We start from the raw sequence: 16,871 nt of genomic DNA on the forward strand, positions 1-16,871 counted from the left end.
GACACGCAGCTTAGCTGTTTTCAGTCCGCAGAGGCAGAGAAGGTCAAGGGTGAAAGGGCACTGCAAAAATAAGAAGTGCACCACATGCCATGCAGAAAGCCAACAGACCTCCAGACAAGCACGCACAGACAGATGCGCTTCCAATGTCTCTAAGGCAGAAAAGAGCCAGGCTTGCATCACTGTAGAGGAGTCCTTGATAACAGATCAGATGGTGCGAGGATCTATGTTAAACTGTTCTCACAGAGCCTGCTGGAAGCCCCCAGATGAGTTCTCCATAAAGCTCTCTTCTCAACAGAAAACCATACATATATATCTGTGATTTTAAAGAAAACCCTTGAAGGATCTGGCAGGTACCCTTGCTACAAGTCTCATATGAAGAACATCATTCTGCGATCACTGAGAAGCTCTTATAGCTTACCAAGCATGACTGGAAAGCACAGCAAAGCACAAAGGACCACAGCTGTGTGTCAACAACAAAAATACTTTTCCACCACCTCTCTTCCCTCACTAGTTTTATTTGTCCCTGGCAGAGACCTGGTAAGGGTGATAGCTAAGGAGCTGATGGCAGAGAACACCTCCATTTTTCCCCACACATGACAAATGTGGCAAGAAAGCACCACCAAAACCAGCAGGGAAGGTGTCTGCAGGGATGCAAGAGGCCAGCCATGCCCACATTATCCATACCTAACATTTTGACAGAGAAAAGTGACATTAAGAGGAGTTATCTCTGCTCAGTCCCAGCCCCACATCGATGTGCGATGTATTTGCAAGGTGTGTCTGCCACTGGGGACCAGGGTCAGAAGGATGCAGGGGAGGCACGATGGCAGCCCGAGGGCTCTGCAGAGCAGCTGGACAGGAGGCAACGCAGTCACCGTCACTTCAAGACGCGATCGCTCACACCATCCTGAAGCATTGAGCGAGGCAGAACAGCAGCAACCTACAGCCTTGTGAACTGCCTGTCACAATGGAAGTTTGAAGAAGGGAAAGGGCTCACCTCCAACACCAGAGTAGGAAGAAGGAGCCACGTACAGCAGCACAGAGATGTTCTTTTTCTGTTCAACTGATAGCTCATCCAGCCTTGGCCAAGAAGATGATGTATTTTTTGCAACTTCCAGGCACTCTCCCAGGAACACTGATGCAGCTTGCTGGCATGAAGCCAAGGGAGTTCTCTCTCTGTCGTTCTACCTCATTGTTAAAGATGGGAAGAAAAATGTCCTTTGTGAATTATTCCAAATTGTTCTCCAACTGAATTATCTGCAAGGATCTTACAGAGATTCAAAATGAACCAAAGCATCTGTTTTTCCAGAAAGGGAGCTGAGCTTATTTTAGAAGGTACATATAGTGCTACATTTCTAGCTCAGTGAACCTACCTTACAATGGGCTCTAGACTCCTGCTGCTGCCACTTTTCAGTGTAAAAAACTACATGCCTTTTGGCTGTTCCATGCACCAAAGCACTGAAATAACCATTAAAATATTTTGCATCCTTTTTTGATGTGAACCTTTTCTACAGTTGCTTCTGAGATTTCTTCCTTAAAATTTCTTAGATTCGACATGTAAATTTTGAAGTTTTCTCAAAATCACTTCTGCATTTTTCACCCAACTGAACTGTCCTCAGTTAGTTTAGCTGTCTAGTAACCACCCTCCTTCCCATGCTGCAGGGCTGAGCACACATGGCCTGAGCTGCAGGACTGTCACCACTTGCAGTACTTCTTTCTTGTCCACGAGACCCATCTCTCTTGGGCACCAGAGAAGTGCTGTGGATAAGCTGCAAAGCAGTAACAGCAGTGAAAGAAACTGTCTGAGCTCAGTAAGCTGCCATCCCCTCACACGCTCCTAAGATCAAGTTGGCAAGCACTGTATCTGGAGGTGGTGCCTTACTGAGCCCTTCAGCAGCAGTGTTCGATTTTCCGTGCGCAGCTTGGACACTGGTCATCAAAGCAGCCCGAGCAGTGGGCTTACCCATCAGCTTCTCACCCTGTGCTGCAAGCTGTCTGCAAGGGAAGCACGTGCTTTCCTGGGGGATAAAGGAGGAGGATCAGCGGCCAGAGGAAAGACAGCTGCGTGTCAATATGCAGATTTAACCTCGGCCCTTAGGCTTTATCCACATACGGCAATAAAACCCAGGAAACTGCAAAACTTTCCAAGACTCGCTTGGACTGAGTTTCACGTAACACCTGCCAGCTTCGTCCACATCAGCCACCTGGGGAAAACGAGGAAGGTGGGGTCCACAGCTCCCGAGCTAGGGAGCATCTGTCCTCGACTACTGGCCTCAAGGAAAACAGTCACATCATGTGCACGTGGTGAGCTCTCCATTTGGAGCAGACTCAGAATCACAGAACATCCCGAGCTGGAAGGGACCCACAAGGATCATCGAGTCCAACTCCCCGACATCTCTCCCTGTCACGATCAGTCAAGACTTGTGACAGCACCAGGAAAAGCTTTAAGCCAACAGTGATGGAAACAGGCTTTACCAGAGGAAGAACTGGGGCTCACGTTGGATACTTCAGAGATTTTTCTGGCTGCATCTGAGCTGAACGTTTTACAGCCCTGGCTGTGTCTGTGCACGCTGAGCAGAGATTTCTCATTTCATACATCATTTACTCCTGCAGTGATTCCACAAAGTCACAACATGTCCTTAATACACAGAAGAGGAGAAATCTATTCTTCTCATGATAATGGTTAAGGCTGGAGATAGCAAGCATAGATTTCTCTGCACAGCAATGCCACTTGCTGCAGGATAATCGTATGTCCTTAATAGAGAAATACAAGGCAAGCACAGGAAAGAGTCAACTCCCTGCAATCAGAGGACCATGGTTACAACAGGAGGTTTCCCACAGCTCTTAACAAGTTATTTATGTGCAAAGCTCCAGTCATAAGTGGAACATAATGCTCACTGCAAGCTATCAACAACATTTTTAGAGAAGAACAGGTGCCTGTGGGTGGTCAATAGACAGTAACGTTTACATAACTTGGGGTACCAACACCAGCTAAACCAATCAAAATAATTATGGCATTTGTTGACAAGTTCAGCTCTGCCTTAAGTGTCTTCCTGCCTGTATCCAGAGGTCTTCTACTAGACCTTCCCCATCACATCACTCCTCTCCTTCCTCCCCAGCTCCCCTATGGAGACTTACAACTCCCAGACACTGCAGGATTGGTGCCCTTGTGAATTTTCGGTTTAAGCCACGTGATAAACCCTAAACCAGTGCTAAAGCACAACTCCAATAATCGCTGAAAAAAGAGGGGATAAGTATAAAGCATAGGGAAAAAAAAAAGAGAACAAGAGGAATAGGAAGGAAAAGGAAGACATGAAGAGTGAAGAAAAATATTTATAGTGTAACACCGCTCGTCAAGGACACATGGGCATTGATCATTGGAGTTGACCTGCTGGGCCACACGTGTGGTCCAAATAAGCCAGTGATGGGCCTCTTGAGGAACAGCAGATGAAAAAAACAGGGCAGCTACAGCACGATGCACCGCCCGTCCCAAGTGACGGCAGTGAGTCAGTGGGTTTTTACAAAGGTGTAAAACCTCACCGGTTAAAACTGCCAGTTGAAATTTAACCCAGATGATCAAAGCTTTTGTTGTCCAACGCATCCCTGACAACTCTCTTGCAATAAAATCAGAGGTTATGGTGAAATTTATAACCTAGTAGGCAGCACTTCCATAAGAATGCACTTGTTATTCTGGTTGCAGATCTCACTTGGAATATCCTGGTTAGAGCTTGCAAGATAATGATAAGGCAAATTATTTCTGGGGAAAAAAAAAAAATAAAATAAAGGAAATAGAAAAGAGCCCGTTGGCTTTCATTAGAAGTTTGTTTCCACCTGGAGGAAGTCCAAATTTTCTATGGGGTGGGAGGGCACCACAAAATTTTATCAGATGTTTAATGTTCCATCCCAGGTCTATTTGGAAACTTCTGGCAAAGGAGTAACACTTCAACATGCTAACCAAAGACTGGCAGTAGAACAGAGCACATTAAAGTGAAAAATTAAATGAAAGGCTTAAGGAAGAATTTATTAATAACCCATTGCTATGAGATTTTTCATGCCTCTGTTTTCTTTCCCAAAACACTGATTTACTAGAGATTAGCAAAGATGGGAAAGGACATTCTGAAAGAATCCACAAACTAATATATATATCTTGTATAATTTATACAAGATAATTCTGCCTGATGTCCTGAGGGCCAAGAACAAAGCCAGCAGCTTGGAATCACTCGGTGCTGCTTTAGCAAACAAAACAAGTCCCCAGTTAACATCTCTAGCTGCAGACTTCAATGAAAATCCTGTGAGCTGGCTTACACACTCTCTACCTAAACAAAGACTTGGACCAGCAGTCTGTGTCTTGGGGCTTTTCTAATCCTCACAGATGATCACAAAACGTTTGATGCTAAGCAACAGGTCACTAAGCCCAAGCCAGCACTAGGTGCTCTCGGGCATCTCTTTCTGACCTGGACCCGCTTGCACCAGCCAAGCTAGCGGTCAACAACAGTTGCTCTGGGGCTCTTCCCAGTGGCTAGGCACAAAAGCACTGCTTGTGTCTGTGTGCTGTAATTCAAACTTGAATTTTCTCGGACACTTTAGAGCAATATCTTGTGTGTGTTACAAAAGAGCCTCCCCTAGCTGAGCTCCTAGAAGCACCCCCTTTAATATCCAGCTCCTTGGCATATATATTTGCTCTTTCCATATCCATATCAGATCCAACCATATCCAGCCTGATCCAAAACCTGAGCTTCCAATACCACTTTCTTCGTACAGATATCAGTCCTGTATGGCTCCAAGACTGCATGAAAGGTGGCTCAGGTGGTACAAGTGCGAGCGGCTGATCCAACACCAGCAGTACAGCGAGGAATGGAAGCCACACGAAGCCCCTCCAACAAATCACCCACCTGCGGGGGCTTGGAACAAACACCCTTGCATGCACTCTGCTACACGCTGCCATTTGACAGGGCTTCCAACAAGTGCTCATTACCAATTCACAGCTGCAGCTGACCCCCATTAGAAGGTGTTTTATTAAATTAAAACATCAATCCCAGAAATAGATGTTTGTTTAACAGACGCAAACGATTCAGGGACCTCATGCTGCAAGCCGTAAAATAAAATCAAATTGTGGCAAAGCAGAAGAAATTAAGCCATAAAGAGAGAGCAGTGGGAGGAATGCAGAGACCTCTTGCCAAAAGGAAGCTGCTTATCACAGGCCTGGTACAGACTGAAAGCTCTCAGGTACGCTACAGCCAGACCGCAAATTTCAGCAAGTGAAAGCAACTATCAAGCAGTACTTGGAAAACAGGTACTAAGGATATTAAAAAACATAAAGGCCTGATTTCACAGACCCTAAGCGTAGGTTTTCTTTCTTACAGTTTTCTACGTTAAATTCCATACAGTATGGGCTATATTATTTGTCATTAATTGCAGGGCATTGTTTTTGTTTGTTTGTTTTTAACAGGGAGATCGCATTGGTTCCAGGCTGTTCCACTGAGTCAAATCCCACCTCTGCTGCACCGCCACCGCTGTATGCCTGCTACCAGCGGTGCTGTGCCGCAAGCTGGGGCTGCAAAAAAGAAAAAACAAAACAAAACAACAACAAAACCCCTCCTCATCACTTTGCCTCCAAAACCAGAGAAATTTTGGGGCACTGCTGCATCCCCGATGTTCTACCTCCTTTCTTCTTCAAGGTCGACATATTGCAGCATTCTGAGTTTTCTACCCCTCCAGGAAAGCTAAATTGCAATGAACTGCTTGGAGTATTTGCCCCTTTACTTGCATTCCTGAACAGGAGGCACTGAATTGTGAAAGTCACCTCTTCTGGCTCTCAGATCATGTAGTAACACCAGCCCCATGATCTCTTTGGAAAGCCACGTGAGCAAGGACCCATCAAGCAGCATGAAGTGCAGTCTACAAGGTTTTAAGAGCACAAACACAACGTAGTAAGTTCCTTTGCCTTCAAAATCAAAACCTGCACCCTCTCTCGCACCTAAGAAACAAGTTCTCTCCAACCCCAGTTGCTGGGGATCACGGCCCTTACAAATGTCCTTCTCTCTCTTCCAGCAGTACAGATGCTATGCCCTGTCCAGCAGCACCAGCTGGCACAGTGTTAGTTTATATGATACAGCCTTGCTCTGAGGATGCCAGCAGCCAGTCACAAACCCTTTTAAAGCAGTTGCATCCATCCTTTTTCCACGTTTTAGCCATTTTGCATTTATTTATCCGCTCCATGGCTCCAGAAATCTGCTGCGTTTCATTAACACGCACTCGAGGAAAGCAGTAGACGTTCTTGCAGGCAGGGGAGGCCAGAGGTGGGCATCCCACAGGCACCAGCACGGTGGTTTTGCTGCTCTTCAGCACAAAGGAGCCACAGGAGCATCACAGGAGCAAGAGGGAAGAAATCGTAAGGCTCAGTGATGCAGAACCTCCACATGTAACAGCACAAGTTGTAAGTCTACATGTATTAGGAAAAAACAACTAGTTAATTAATTTTCTCAAGAAAACATGCTTTTCAGGGCTTTTCCAGGGTCTGGCATTACTGAAGCTCCATTCCTACAACAGACTCACTGGCTACTGTGCCAGCAAACGCATAAAACGCTCTGTTTGCACACAAGGGCCCATCTGTTCAACCGCTCACAACTGCATCCAAGAGCTCCGCTGTTATTATTTGGATCACTGTGCCCATAGGAATGTCTTTATCCTATGGCATGGACAAACATGTCTCAAAAAGGACACTGTCATCATCATTACTCAGCCGTCTTTGCACTCTCCCTCCCTGGAGCTGAACTTCGCCAGCTACCAAATACCGAGGACAGAAACTCCGGGGCATTTACCACCAGGCTTCAGCACGGTCTGGCCACTGCTGGCCACGTGGAGCGGCTGGTAAGACGTGCTTTAGGTTTCAAAGCATAAAGCATAATCCTTGTATCTCATAACCTCAGCAGGAACAAAACAACTGCATTAAAAGACGGTGAGAAAGAAGCAGTCTGCTGACCCCAAGCAAGTGTCGTGATGTGGGGAGATTTATTCTTCCTGCGTCTGTGTATTATAGCCGTATTACAGATTAAATCACAGCCCTAGGAGACACCTCCCCAGTGCCTCGGCTTTCAGCTGTGAAATGAAACCAACTCACAGTGTCCCATAATGTCTTTGGTACCTCTGACTTCAGATTAATGTTCTGGGCACTGTGAGAGTTGGTCACTGCCGGCTGAGGGACCCCAAAGACCTTGGAAATGGTTCGTCAGCCAGCTGAAGCCATTACCCAGAACAAATTGCCTTCAGCTAAAGGCAAGAGGGTACCGTACTAAAACCCAAGTCTTCAGACTTCATTTACCAGTTGTTTGAAGACAGATATCTAACAACAAACAATAAAACAGCTTTGATTTTGGATTCCCTGTTAGGAGACCTTCCAGCTGGCAAGCTGCACTGATCTGCAAGTCCTGCCTTCAGACCAGCCTTTCCCAGAATGAATCCTGATGTACAGGAGCCACTTCTCACAGCTTCATGGGCTTTCTGACTAGTACTAAACATCCCATTTTGGTAACTGCTTTATTTGGACAATATTTGGTCTTTCACGACCACTGTCAGTGCCAAACATGAATGGGTTCTTCAGCACCTTCCTCAAGCAGTGTGGACACCACTAGGACAACGATCTCTTGCCTGCAAGCCTTTCACACAGCGCAAGCACAGTGCTGCCCACCGGCTGCGTTACTGCTGGGCATGCAGGAGGTACGAGGCTCCCCTGCGGGGCTGGGAGGCAGCATGCATCCTCCTTCCCCAGTATATTCTCCTGCTGGCTCCAACAGCACTGTAAGGGTCAGACCAGCTTTGCGAGCAGATGAAAACAAGCCACGACCTGTGACCAATACGTTACAGCTGCAGCCATGACCATTAATCCTGCTGTAGCTCGGGGTGGGACTGGCCCTTGCTCAGCCCTGCCTATGCCTGACCAAAGTGGGGTGAAGGACGTGGCCCAGGGCTCAGCTTCCCCCCAGCACGGCTCAGAAGGGCAACCTGCACCTGGACATGAGCACCCCGAGCCCCGAGTCCTGCGGGTTCAAGGCCACCCATGTAGCTGATATCAGTACCAGTGCCTGTGCTACTAAGGACAGATGGATGCTGAATGTGGCCCTGAGCCCCGTCACATGAATCTCAGATTTACACCTCTCAGCTAACACCTCTCTCTAATTGACCACACAGGGCTATGCAAAGAATTAGTTGGCTTTTCAGAATTATATAAGCACCTTGTGAAAATGCTTCTTTTTTTTTTTTTTTAATTAAAATTAACCTGTTTTAGTATTTAAACAAATGGCTACGTGGCTAAGAAAGCATTGACTTATTATTTCTCCAACAGTTCAGCTGATTAAAGGTTGTGTTTTTTGTATATTGTATTAAAATAAATCGTTCTGAGAGGAATCATTACATTCTTACCATAGACACAACTTGTTTTAATGACACAATTATGCTGTAAAATGTCTGATGTTTTACGTTTCAGTTTGGGCGGTTTATACTCTGCAGCATCGGCACACACAAATCTGAAGTGCATCATATCGACATCCACATTAAGTACAAGTGCTACCAAAAACATATATCTATCAAAGCCTTACCGGTTTCTGGAATTAAACAAGAGAGTCCATCAAGCAAGACTGGAAAAGACTGAGCTGCAAGGATCACTGCGCAAGAGGAATAGCTGTGGAGCGGAGGCTGGAACGAGCACAGGCTTGCCAAATTCTGCTCAGAGAGAATTCCAAAACTTCCACAATTTGCACATTCAGAGAAAAGGGGTAAAATCCATCTGCAACCCCACCTACACAGGCAAGACACATCCTCAGGGATAATATTTGCTCCTAAGAACTTAGATTCTCACACTAACAAAATTAATGGTCAGAAGTTCCACAGGCAGCTTAAATGATCCATGTCATTCTGTGTTCAGCTTTAAGCACCTTACCTCCTTTTCTGACACACTGAGACTCTATAGATCCTGTGAAGCAACCCAGAAATCTGGGAGACCAAAGGAATCCTCCAGTCTTGCCTTCTGCAGCACCAAGGCACTGCAGGAAAGACAGTGGGAAGAGGACTTTGAAAAATAAGAACCACTCAATCAAGGGTATGAAAAACTGTCTATCTGAGGACAGCAGTCCACACTTTAAACATTAATCATGGGAATTATACTTACACATACTGCAAACACTTGATGCCATTTTGCTAATGTCTGGCTGAAGCATCTCTCCTTATTTTAGGCCTTGCTCTCGCATGCAGAATATTAGCTGCAGCTCTAGTCAATTCCAGTTCAGAAATAGAGTACAGTAAATCTAGAAATACAGAGCAGTGGGGGAGCAAAGAATAAAATAAAATGCTTCTTGTATGGAGAAATTAAGTTAACTAGAACCCTGGAAACAAGGCAGATGAGCTGAGCGGATGTGCCAGAGCTCTGCAGGTACACACTGCACCTCACCAGAAGCAGGGAGCGTCTCGGAAGTTACCAGTTAGCAAGTTCATGATTTGCTAAAAGATAATGGGAAGCACTCCTTGGGGAAGGCGGTCCCTCCGCTTGGCCAAGTTTGGAAATGACGGCCTCCTGCAAACACGGGACTGCAAAGGGGGACGAGCCCCTGCTGCCACTGACCTCGTGGCTCTGCTGCTCACCTCCTGCTGCTGCCACAGCCCCTTCCCAGCTGCGTCACCAGCTCAGCTCTTGCAGGGCAGTTGGACCTTCGCAAAGAACCTAGCTGTTCCCACTGGAATAAAGCATTTGATTCACGTGTCTTGACAAATGTTCTTCGTATCATGCAGTTCAGAGTCTGCTTCTCACAGAAAGAAAAGGATGAAGCCATTTCACGTCTCCGTGTAGCGCAGCCCGGGGACAGGCTGAGGAACAGCTAATCAGGTGGTATTTTAGGCAGCAGAGCAGTTGTTCTCTCCATTAGCTTGACTCTGTTAGCTTGAATTGAAATGCTTTCTTCTCTGCAGCTGGTCAATAAACTTTTTTCTTTTACATGAAACTTAAAACATATAAAACATTTAAAGCAGGCCACAAGACTTCCTCTAGTCTTCTCAGATTTGCTATTCTTAGTGAAGAGGGGAATTTAGAAAGAGCTAAGTTTTGACTCACAGAAATAGAAATGCTATTAAAAAAGAAACAGGGCACAATAATTGTGTAGAGCAAAGTTGATATGGGAGCATGAACGCCCTGAGGTGGCTGCGAGCAGTCTTTTCTCACCTACTCGTCAGTTCTTAATTTTTAACTTGGTTCAGAGATCCTGCTGAGTTCCCAATGAGCTTTGCAAACTCAACATATGGCCCCAGTGAAATGCAACTGCCCACAGGGCAGGGAAGTTTTCAGCTCATTGAACTCCAGTGCTGGGAAAAAGGAAGAAGATATTTCAGGCAAAGACAAGGCGCACGCTGCTCTTATAAAATATTACCACCACGCAGGGTTAGCAAAGAAAACTTTATAGTATCTTCTCTGAATAAATGAACAAATTTTCATTGCTACAGCTCAGTCAAGACTGTCTCAATCACAAGCTCAGACCAACAATCTGTCCTCCCCATTCTGACTACCAGAACATCTTGTTCCTTTAAATGCAAGAGCGGAGTATCAATGAACTTAGCAGCATTTAAAGCTCAGATCATCACAGCTTCTTTTAATCCATGAGATGTACCCAACTCAGGCCCTAGACACGTGAACAATTCTGCTGGTGCTGCAAATCAAGTTATGAGTAAAACTGAAAGAGGGTAGATTTAGGTTGGATATAACGAAGTTGCCCACACAGGTTGTGGATGCCCCATCCCTGAAGTGCTCAATGCCAGGCTGGATGGGGCCTTGGGCAACTTGATCTAGCGGGAGGTGCCCCTACCCATGGCTGGGGTAGGAACTGGATAGTCTGTAAGGACCCCCCCAACCCAAACCATTTCATTTTCAGTATGGAACCAGGAAGAGCCAAATAAGCTTACTGTCAGCAGGTGTAGCAATGCAAAACACAACTTGTAGAACACAAGCCAGTACTTGTGGGTGCTGACACAGCCATAAAGGCAGCCTGGTTGCAGTGGGGTAAATAAATACTGAGAGCAGGACACGGCCAACAGCCTCCAGCAACCAAGTGAGCGTCAGTTCTCCAACTAGTTATAAGATCCCTGGTACTGCCTAATCACCTTTTCCCACAGAAATTCATGTATTTCATTGCCTGGTATACAAGTCACGGTCACTCTGGGCTAGGCACATGTTACGCTGACTTTACACCAAAGGAAATGTCCGTACTACAGCCAGGGCAACGAGCTACAGCTGTGCACGCTCACATTGCTTACTGCAGCCCCACGAGCAGCACCAACCTTCCAGACACGTTTCGCAGAGCTGCCAGACCTCCTCCTAAGACAAAACTGGCTCTGAATCAGACCGAGAAAAGAGGGAGCCCTCTTTTAAGAAAAAAAAAAAAGCCACAAGTTGTGCATTCTCTATTTATCTGATGGCACATATATACATTCAACTTCATGCCTCTCCTGGCTACCAACAGGGAGTGTGTAAAAATAGAAGCTAATGCAGCTCCCGACCCATCTGCTGTTCCAGCCCATCTACTGGGGGATCTCCAGATCTGCTGCGCCGCCTGGCAGCGCTCTGCGAGGACGTTCCCAAATAAGTGTGGTTTTCAAGAGCACAGGATAAAAGCCCCAACGCAAGGCATGCTGCTCCCTCTCATTTAAGCGAAGCAATGCAATAGATTTCCTACAAATGCTAAACTGATTAACATTCCCCCAAAGCCCCATCTGAAGCCTGTCAGCTACCAAGTGCCTCTGCACCGACCTGCACAGCTCTGCCCAGGCACCACCACGAGTCTTTTAACACAAAGGGAACTCTTGAAGGACAAATGACATTTCTTCGGCTCCGAGTTCTTCAGCTCTGTCAGGCGAGTGCCAGGAGAGGACTCGGCCAGAGGAGCACTGACGCAGATACTTTAAAATTATATAAATAAATAAGTAGTCCATTTTTGACTCAGCTCGCTCTCCCCCTCCTGTTAAGTAGGTCACTCTGCCTGCTATGGAAATTAGCTGGTCTTCAAAGCAGGTTTGCTCCTCTTTCCTTATCTCCTTAGTATTAGAAATGTGCAAACTATTGTAAGAGCAAAAGCTAATTTCAGACTAATTTGATTTATTCCTGGCATGGGTATAAATATGAAACCGTATTTATTTGTCAAAAAACTCTGAAACGTGACAAATGAATGAAAGCTTGCCAGGTATCTACCACACAGTTCTGCATTTGGTACACAGCTAAAGATCCAAGTCCCTGACCTAACATAATGCAAACAAAATACAAAGGGTCTTAGTGACACAGCAAGGGGAAAAAATCTCTCCAATTAGACTGTGAATGCTCAAGGGACTGATGTGAGAGAAGCCCAGCTCATACCGATTTGGGCTTGAAAATCAGACCTTAAATTTCCATTTCTCTAACCTCCGCACCCAGCCTCCAATCCGTATGGCCAAGTAACGAAGCACCTAAGACAAGCCTGATCCTGACCCTGCCAAAGCCACTGGAAGCAATGCAGTGTGCACCTGTGATGATGAGAGTGGGTTCCTCGGGCTTTTCCCAGCTCACCCATATGGAGGGAACTGGGCAGGATCCACTTGTCAGACTCATTCATGACCCAGACAGGCTTACAGGGTTTTAAACCAGCAGTTGGAGCTGTCCTTATACAGATGCATAGAAAATGGTGGTGGTGATTGAACCAAGCAGCACCCTCTAAATTCAGCTGCATTAAACACGCAAGGAACCTCCACGGGGGGGAGCTGAGCTCCCTCAGGGCACCCCAGGTCCTGCAAATCCCACCCCACTACTGCCACTCAGCTCCTTGCAGGAAGCTCCCAGCAACTGAGTGTGCAAATTGCAGAAAAGGCAACTCAAAGGCATGAAAAGAAATTCCAGTGCTCACAGAAGGCAAATACTGAAAGGACTTATCTAGTAACATCAAAAAAATGAGTTAAAGAAAATGAACCACAAGAATTTCATTAGTACTAGAATGTCCATATCAGCATTTAAAAGAGAAAAAAACAGCATTTTAAAATTCACGAATAAAGGAATTTCCTAAGACTGGAAAAGCGTTCGCCTTTGTGCACCTCTGAAGATAATCACATGGTACAAGATCCTGACACAGCACGTTCCACGAAGCTCTAACTCACAATTGTGCAACTTCAGCCTGTTCTTTTGCTCCATTGATCCAGCCAGAAGACTCCTAGATCAGCTTTATTTCAACTTCTTGAGTTTCAGCTCAAGGTTTTAAGCCAAGACTCAGCATGGAGGCTTGAGAAAAGGAAATGAAGGAGCAAGCAAAAAATAAAAAAATATTGTGGTTTTTGTTGCTGTTTTGTGTGTGTGTGCTTTGTGTTTTTTGTTTGTTTGTTTGTTTTTTTGGTTGGTTCATTTTTTTGTTTTGTTTTTTAAAGAAAACCTTTTGGAGGAAAGAGAGAGCAAGAAGTTATAGGTCAGATGCTGCCTCTAACTGAAGCAGCATTTTGCCTTCCATGCAGCAGAAAGGGAGCCGATGGCTAGGAAGCAAGAAATAAGCTGAGCAGCCACGTGAGGACTGCCAACGTGCGCAGAAGGAGCTACGGCAGGTTGCTAACATTCTGCATGAGAAGGACCTACAGCACATCACACAGCTATTTTCTTTTAAATCAGAAGGAATTATTTCACTGGATGTGAAGTGAAAAACCAGGAGAGCTGACAAGCACAACAGGTACGTATGTCTACATATAAATATGTATCTATATTTCTATTCCAACTAAATAAGGCAAAAGATGTCTCCCATCAGGGAAGTCGTACAAATCCCTACGTAAGCCCAAAGGCTGGACACAGGTCATCATTTCACTATTAAACCCCCATTAACAGCTTCCTGTCTCCTGGGGAACACATTTGTGTGTCCTGGAGGAGCAGCATGGGCTAGTGACAGTCTGGACTCAACTTCACCTGCTGAACCTCAACCCTGCAAGCAAACCGTCAGGTGGACACACGGGAGCCTCCTGAAAACACAGCCTGGACAGCAGACAGAAGGAAACAAACTTGACAAATCCATTGCAGATTAACTCCTCGGAAACGCACCGTAACAACATGCAATAACAGAGCTCTAATTACTTGCCTAGACTTTGATTTTTAAGATGAGCTCAAGCAGAAAAATTCTGTTGGTGGGAGCCACCTTTATTCACCCTGTTAGTGTTGCCCCCGGTCTCTCTCATGCACCCCGCCCGGTGCAGCACCTCTCTGCCTTCCTCCTCCAGCCGAGCAGGCAGGCACCTGCACGGCTGCCGCAGCGCTGCCTCGGCAGAGCACGGGGCAGCCCTTCTCCCTCCCGTGCATCCTTAACCAGCTGCAGGGGCTGCAGAGAGTCCTATAACCTCATCCCACAGTGCACCCATACTGAACACAGAAGGCGCCAGTTTTGTCTCTTGCAGAGATATGCTAAGGTGTGCGAAGGGACCCAGCGGGGGGCAGCTCTCAGCACTCCCTTCCCCTAGGGGTAGGGACCAGGACAAGCCCACAGCAGGGGCAGGAGAGCTCCAGGTACGCCGTGGCACTGAGGTCCCTGGCTGCTAGGACCACGGTGTGCAGTGATCCCCTCCAAAACGTGTGCATGGCTTTCCTCCCTCCAAAAAACAAAGCGCAAGAGAAGGGCGATCCCACATACCATCCTTACAGGGTCTGGATGAACCAAAACCATTCCTGGATCCACTTATTTCATGTTTCTGAATGAAACTGAATTTACTACCTGGTACCAAGAACCCAGGTCTCAGTAACTGGTTGCTGTAGAAGAGATTTCCTGTTCTTTGACCAGAATTTCAAGGCTGGACCTGGACTATTCCCTTCGAAAAGTCTCCGTTTTGAGAAATGACATTTTTCAATGAAATCTGTTTCACTGAAAAACGCCTGACCAGCTCTCCTTGTATGTAAACCTAGGTCTGACCAGCACAGCTCAGACACACATGCACCCATAAGGACATCCATGGCTAGGGTTTAGATTCAGCCTATCCTAAAAATCCAGATTATACCTAAAGCTTTCACCTGCATTCAAGCTTCCTTAAGACTTTAATGGATTGGTTCCAGACGTGAGTCCTGCCCACTCACCCAGCCCCAGAGCACTGCCTCTATTCTGGGGCACGCTCATGCTGCCGTGCTTGCTGCCAGGATGCACCTCCCAAAGACATTCATTCAAAAAAACACACATAATTGCAAAAGGCCTGGAGTTTTCTGAATTTAGAAAGGGCATTATTAATATTAATATATCATTTTATAATGGGAAGAAATACGGAAAATAGACAGCACTGTGCCTTAAGCCCTAGAATCAGCTGGGATTTTTGGCAGCACACACTGAAGAAGACAGTAGCAGCTGTCAAATCACAGCTGGAGTTGCCTCTGGTGAAGGTGATCGAGAAATTGGATTAAGGAAAAAACAGGTAAAATTCAGGTAAAATGAAATGCAAGGAGGACAGACAGCTGAGCTAATGGGCTTTTCTTGCTTGCAGAACATCTATATTGTTCTGAATTGCATATTTCCCCCTTGTCCTTCAAGTATGGTCCCTGCTTCCTTTTTTTTTCATTATTACTACTACTTTCCATTTTCCCTGCATTCTTGGCTCCTTGTTTTGCAGGGAGGTCCATCAGAATTTAAGGTTAATGTCCTCAGTAATATTGGTGGGGCCTTTAACTAGATTGCCTGGTGCCTTTAGCCCCATCACACTGCCCTTGGTGCAGAAGGATGGACCATGAGGAAAAACCTGCCTTTTTTGTCCCCACAGGCACCTTGGGGAGCTTGCAAGGCTGCAAATCCAAAACTGCTTCACCCCAACCACCCCTGGGTATGCCCTCACTGACTCAGCGTGAGTTTAAGACATAAACCAATGCCCATTGAAAATCTATGTGCTCTGCAGCACTGCTGCTCCACTGCCAAGTCCAACTATGTCTGCTTCCACCGGGGACCTTTATATCAAAAACTTTCTAATGAATAAGGTGAACACTTAATGCCAACCTGCAAAAATTGCCAATACTACTCAATTAAAAAAAAAAATCACCAGTAGTTAGCTGGGAACTAGGACAGCTGCAGTATTTAAAATATGAACTACAAATGAGAAACACTTAGGCACATCATAATTAGTAAATGGCAAATATTAGGAGTTATGGGAAAAGAGATCGTTAAAACAGATTTTAATAGCCCAGCATTTCATACATTCAGATGTGAAAATCCAGCCTGCGTACACTTTGAGCGTTAAGCCTACATTAAGAAACAAACTGCTTCATTTTTAGAGCAGTAAAAACAAAGGTTAAAAAAGTGCTTCAGCACAAAACCCATAATTTTTCCACAGTGACTGTATTGTTTTGCTTTACATGGCTAATAATAACTGCCCGGGCTTCATATCCACACATCTCCTGAACACTCTACCATGTTAACGCTTTAATCACAAAACCTGTAGAAATGCATTTAGTATTAAGGTTTCTGGAAGGAACCTGTCTTTTTAGTTATACTTCATGTACAGAAGATATCTAGTTGAAAACAACATTTATTTAGTTTTTCAGACCACTGTTTTTCCACAACTTGTAACAAAACTCCCAAGCAACCGCGCTGCACCCAAACACTGCCGTAAAAAACAGAGATGCCCCTGGCATCCCCACACAGGCAGGTGCTGCTCCCTGACTGGACACCTTGTCCTATGCCCCCTCTCCTCCTCCCCACCAATTTCTGTGTCACCCACACATGTCAGCCTCCTGCTCTCCCCCCTTCACTGCTCCCCTGGCTTCTCAGCCCCATTTCTCACAGCTGCCAGTTCAGTACCTCTGCTCCTCTTCCCTTTGCACCAGGTTTGTCCCACCACAGGAATAATGGCACGAGTTTTCTTCATACATCATCTCC

At 45.8% G+C, this 16,871-nt stretch overlaps 1 protein-coding gene across 1 annotated transcript in view; it reads right to left on the minus strand.

Annotated features, from left to right (window-relative positions):
• The window catches only part of GALNT17 (polypeptide N-acetylgalactosaminyltransferase 17), a 206,133-nt gene that overhangs the window by 177,201 nt on the left and 12,061 nt on the right, over nt 1-16,871 (minus strand). The gene's annotated exons all lie outside the window — the stretch shown is intronic.

Source organism: Oxyura jamaicensis, chromosome 19 (genome assembly GCF_011077185.1).
Source record: "Oxyura jamaicensis isolate SHBP4307 breed ruddy duck chromosome 19, BPBGC_Ojam_1.0, whole genome shotgun sequence".
In the NCBI taxonomy this organism is placed as follows: domain Eukaryota; kingdom Metazoa; phylum Chordata; class Aves; order Anseriformes; family Anatidae; genus Oxyura; species Oxyura jamaicensis.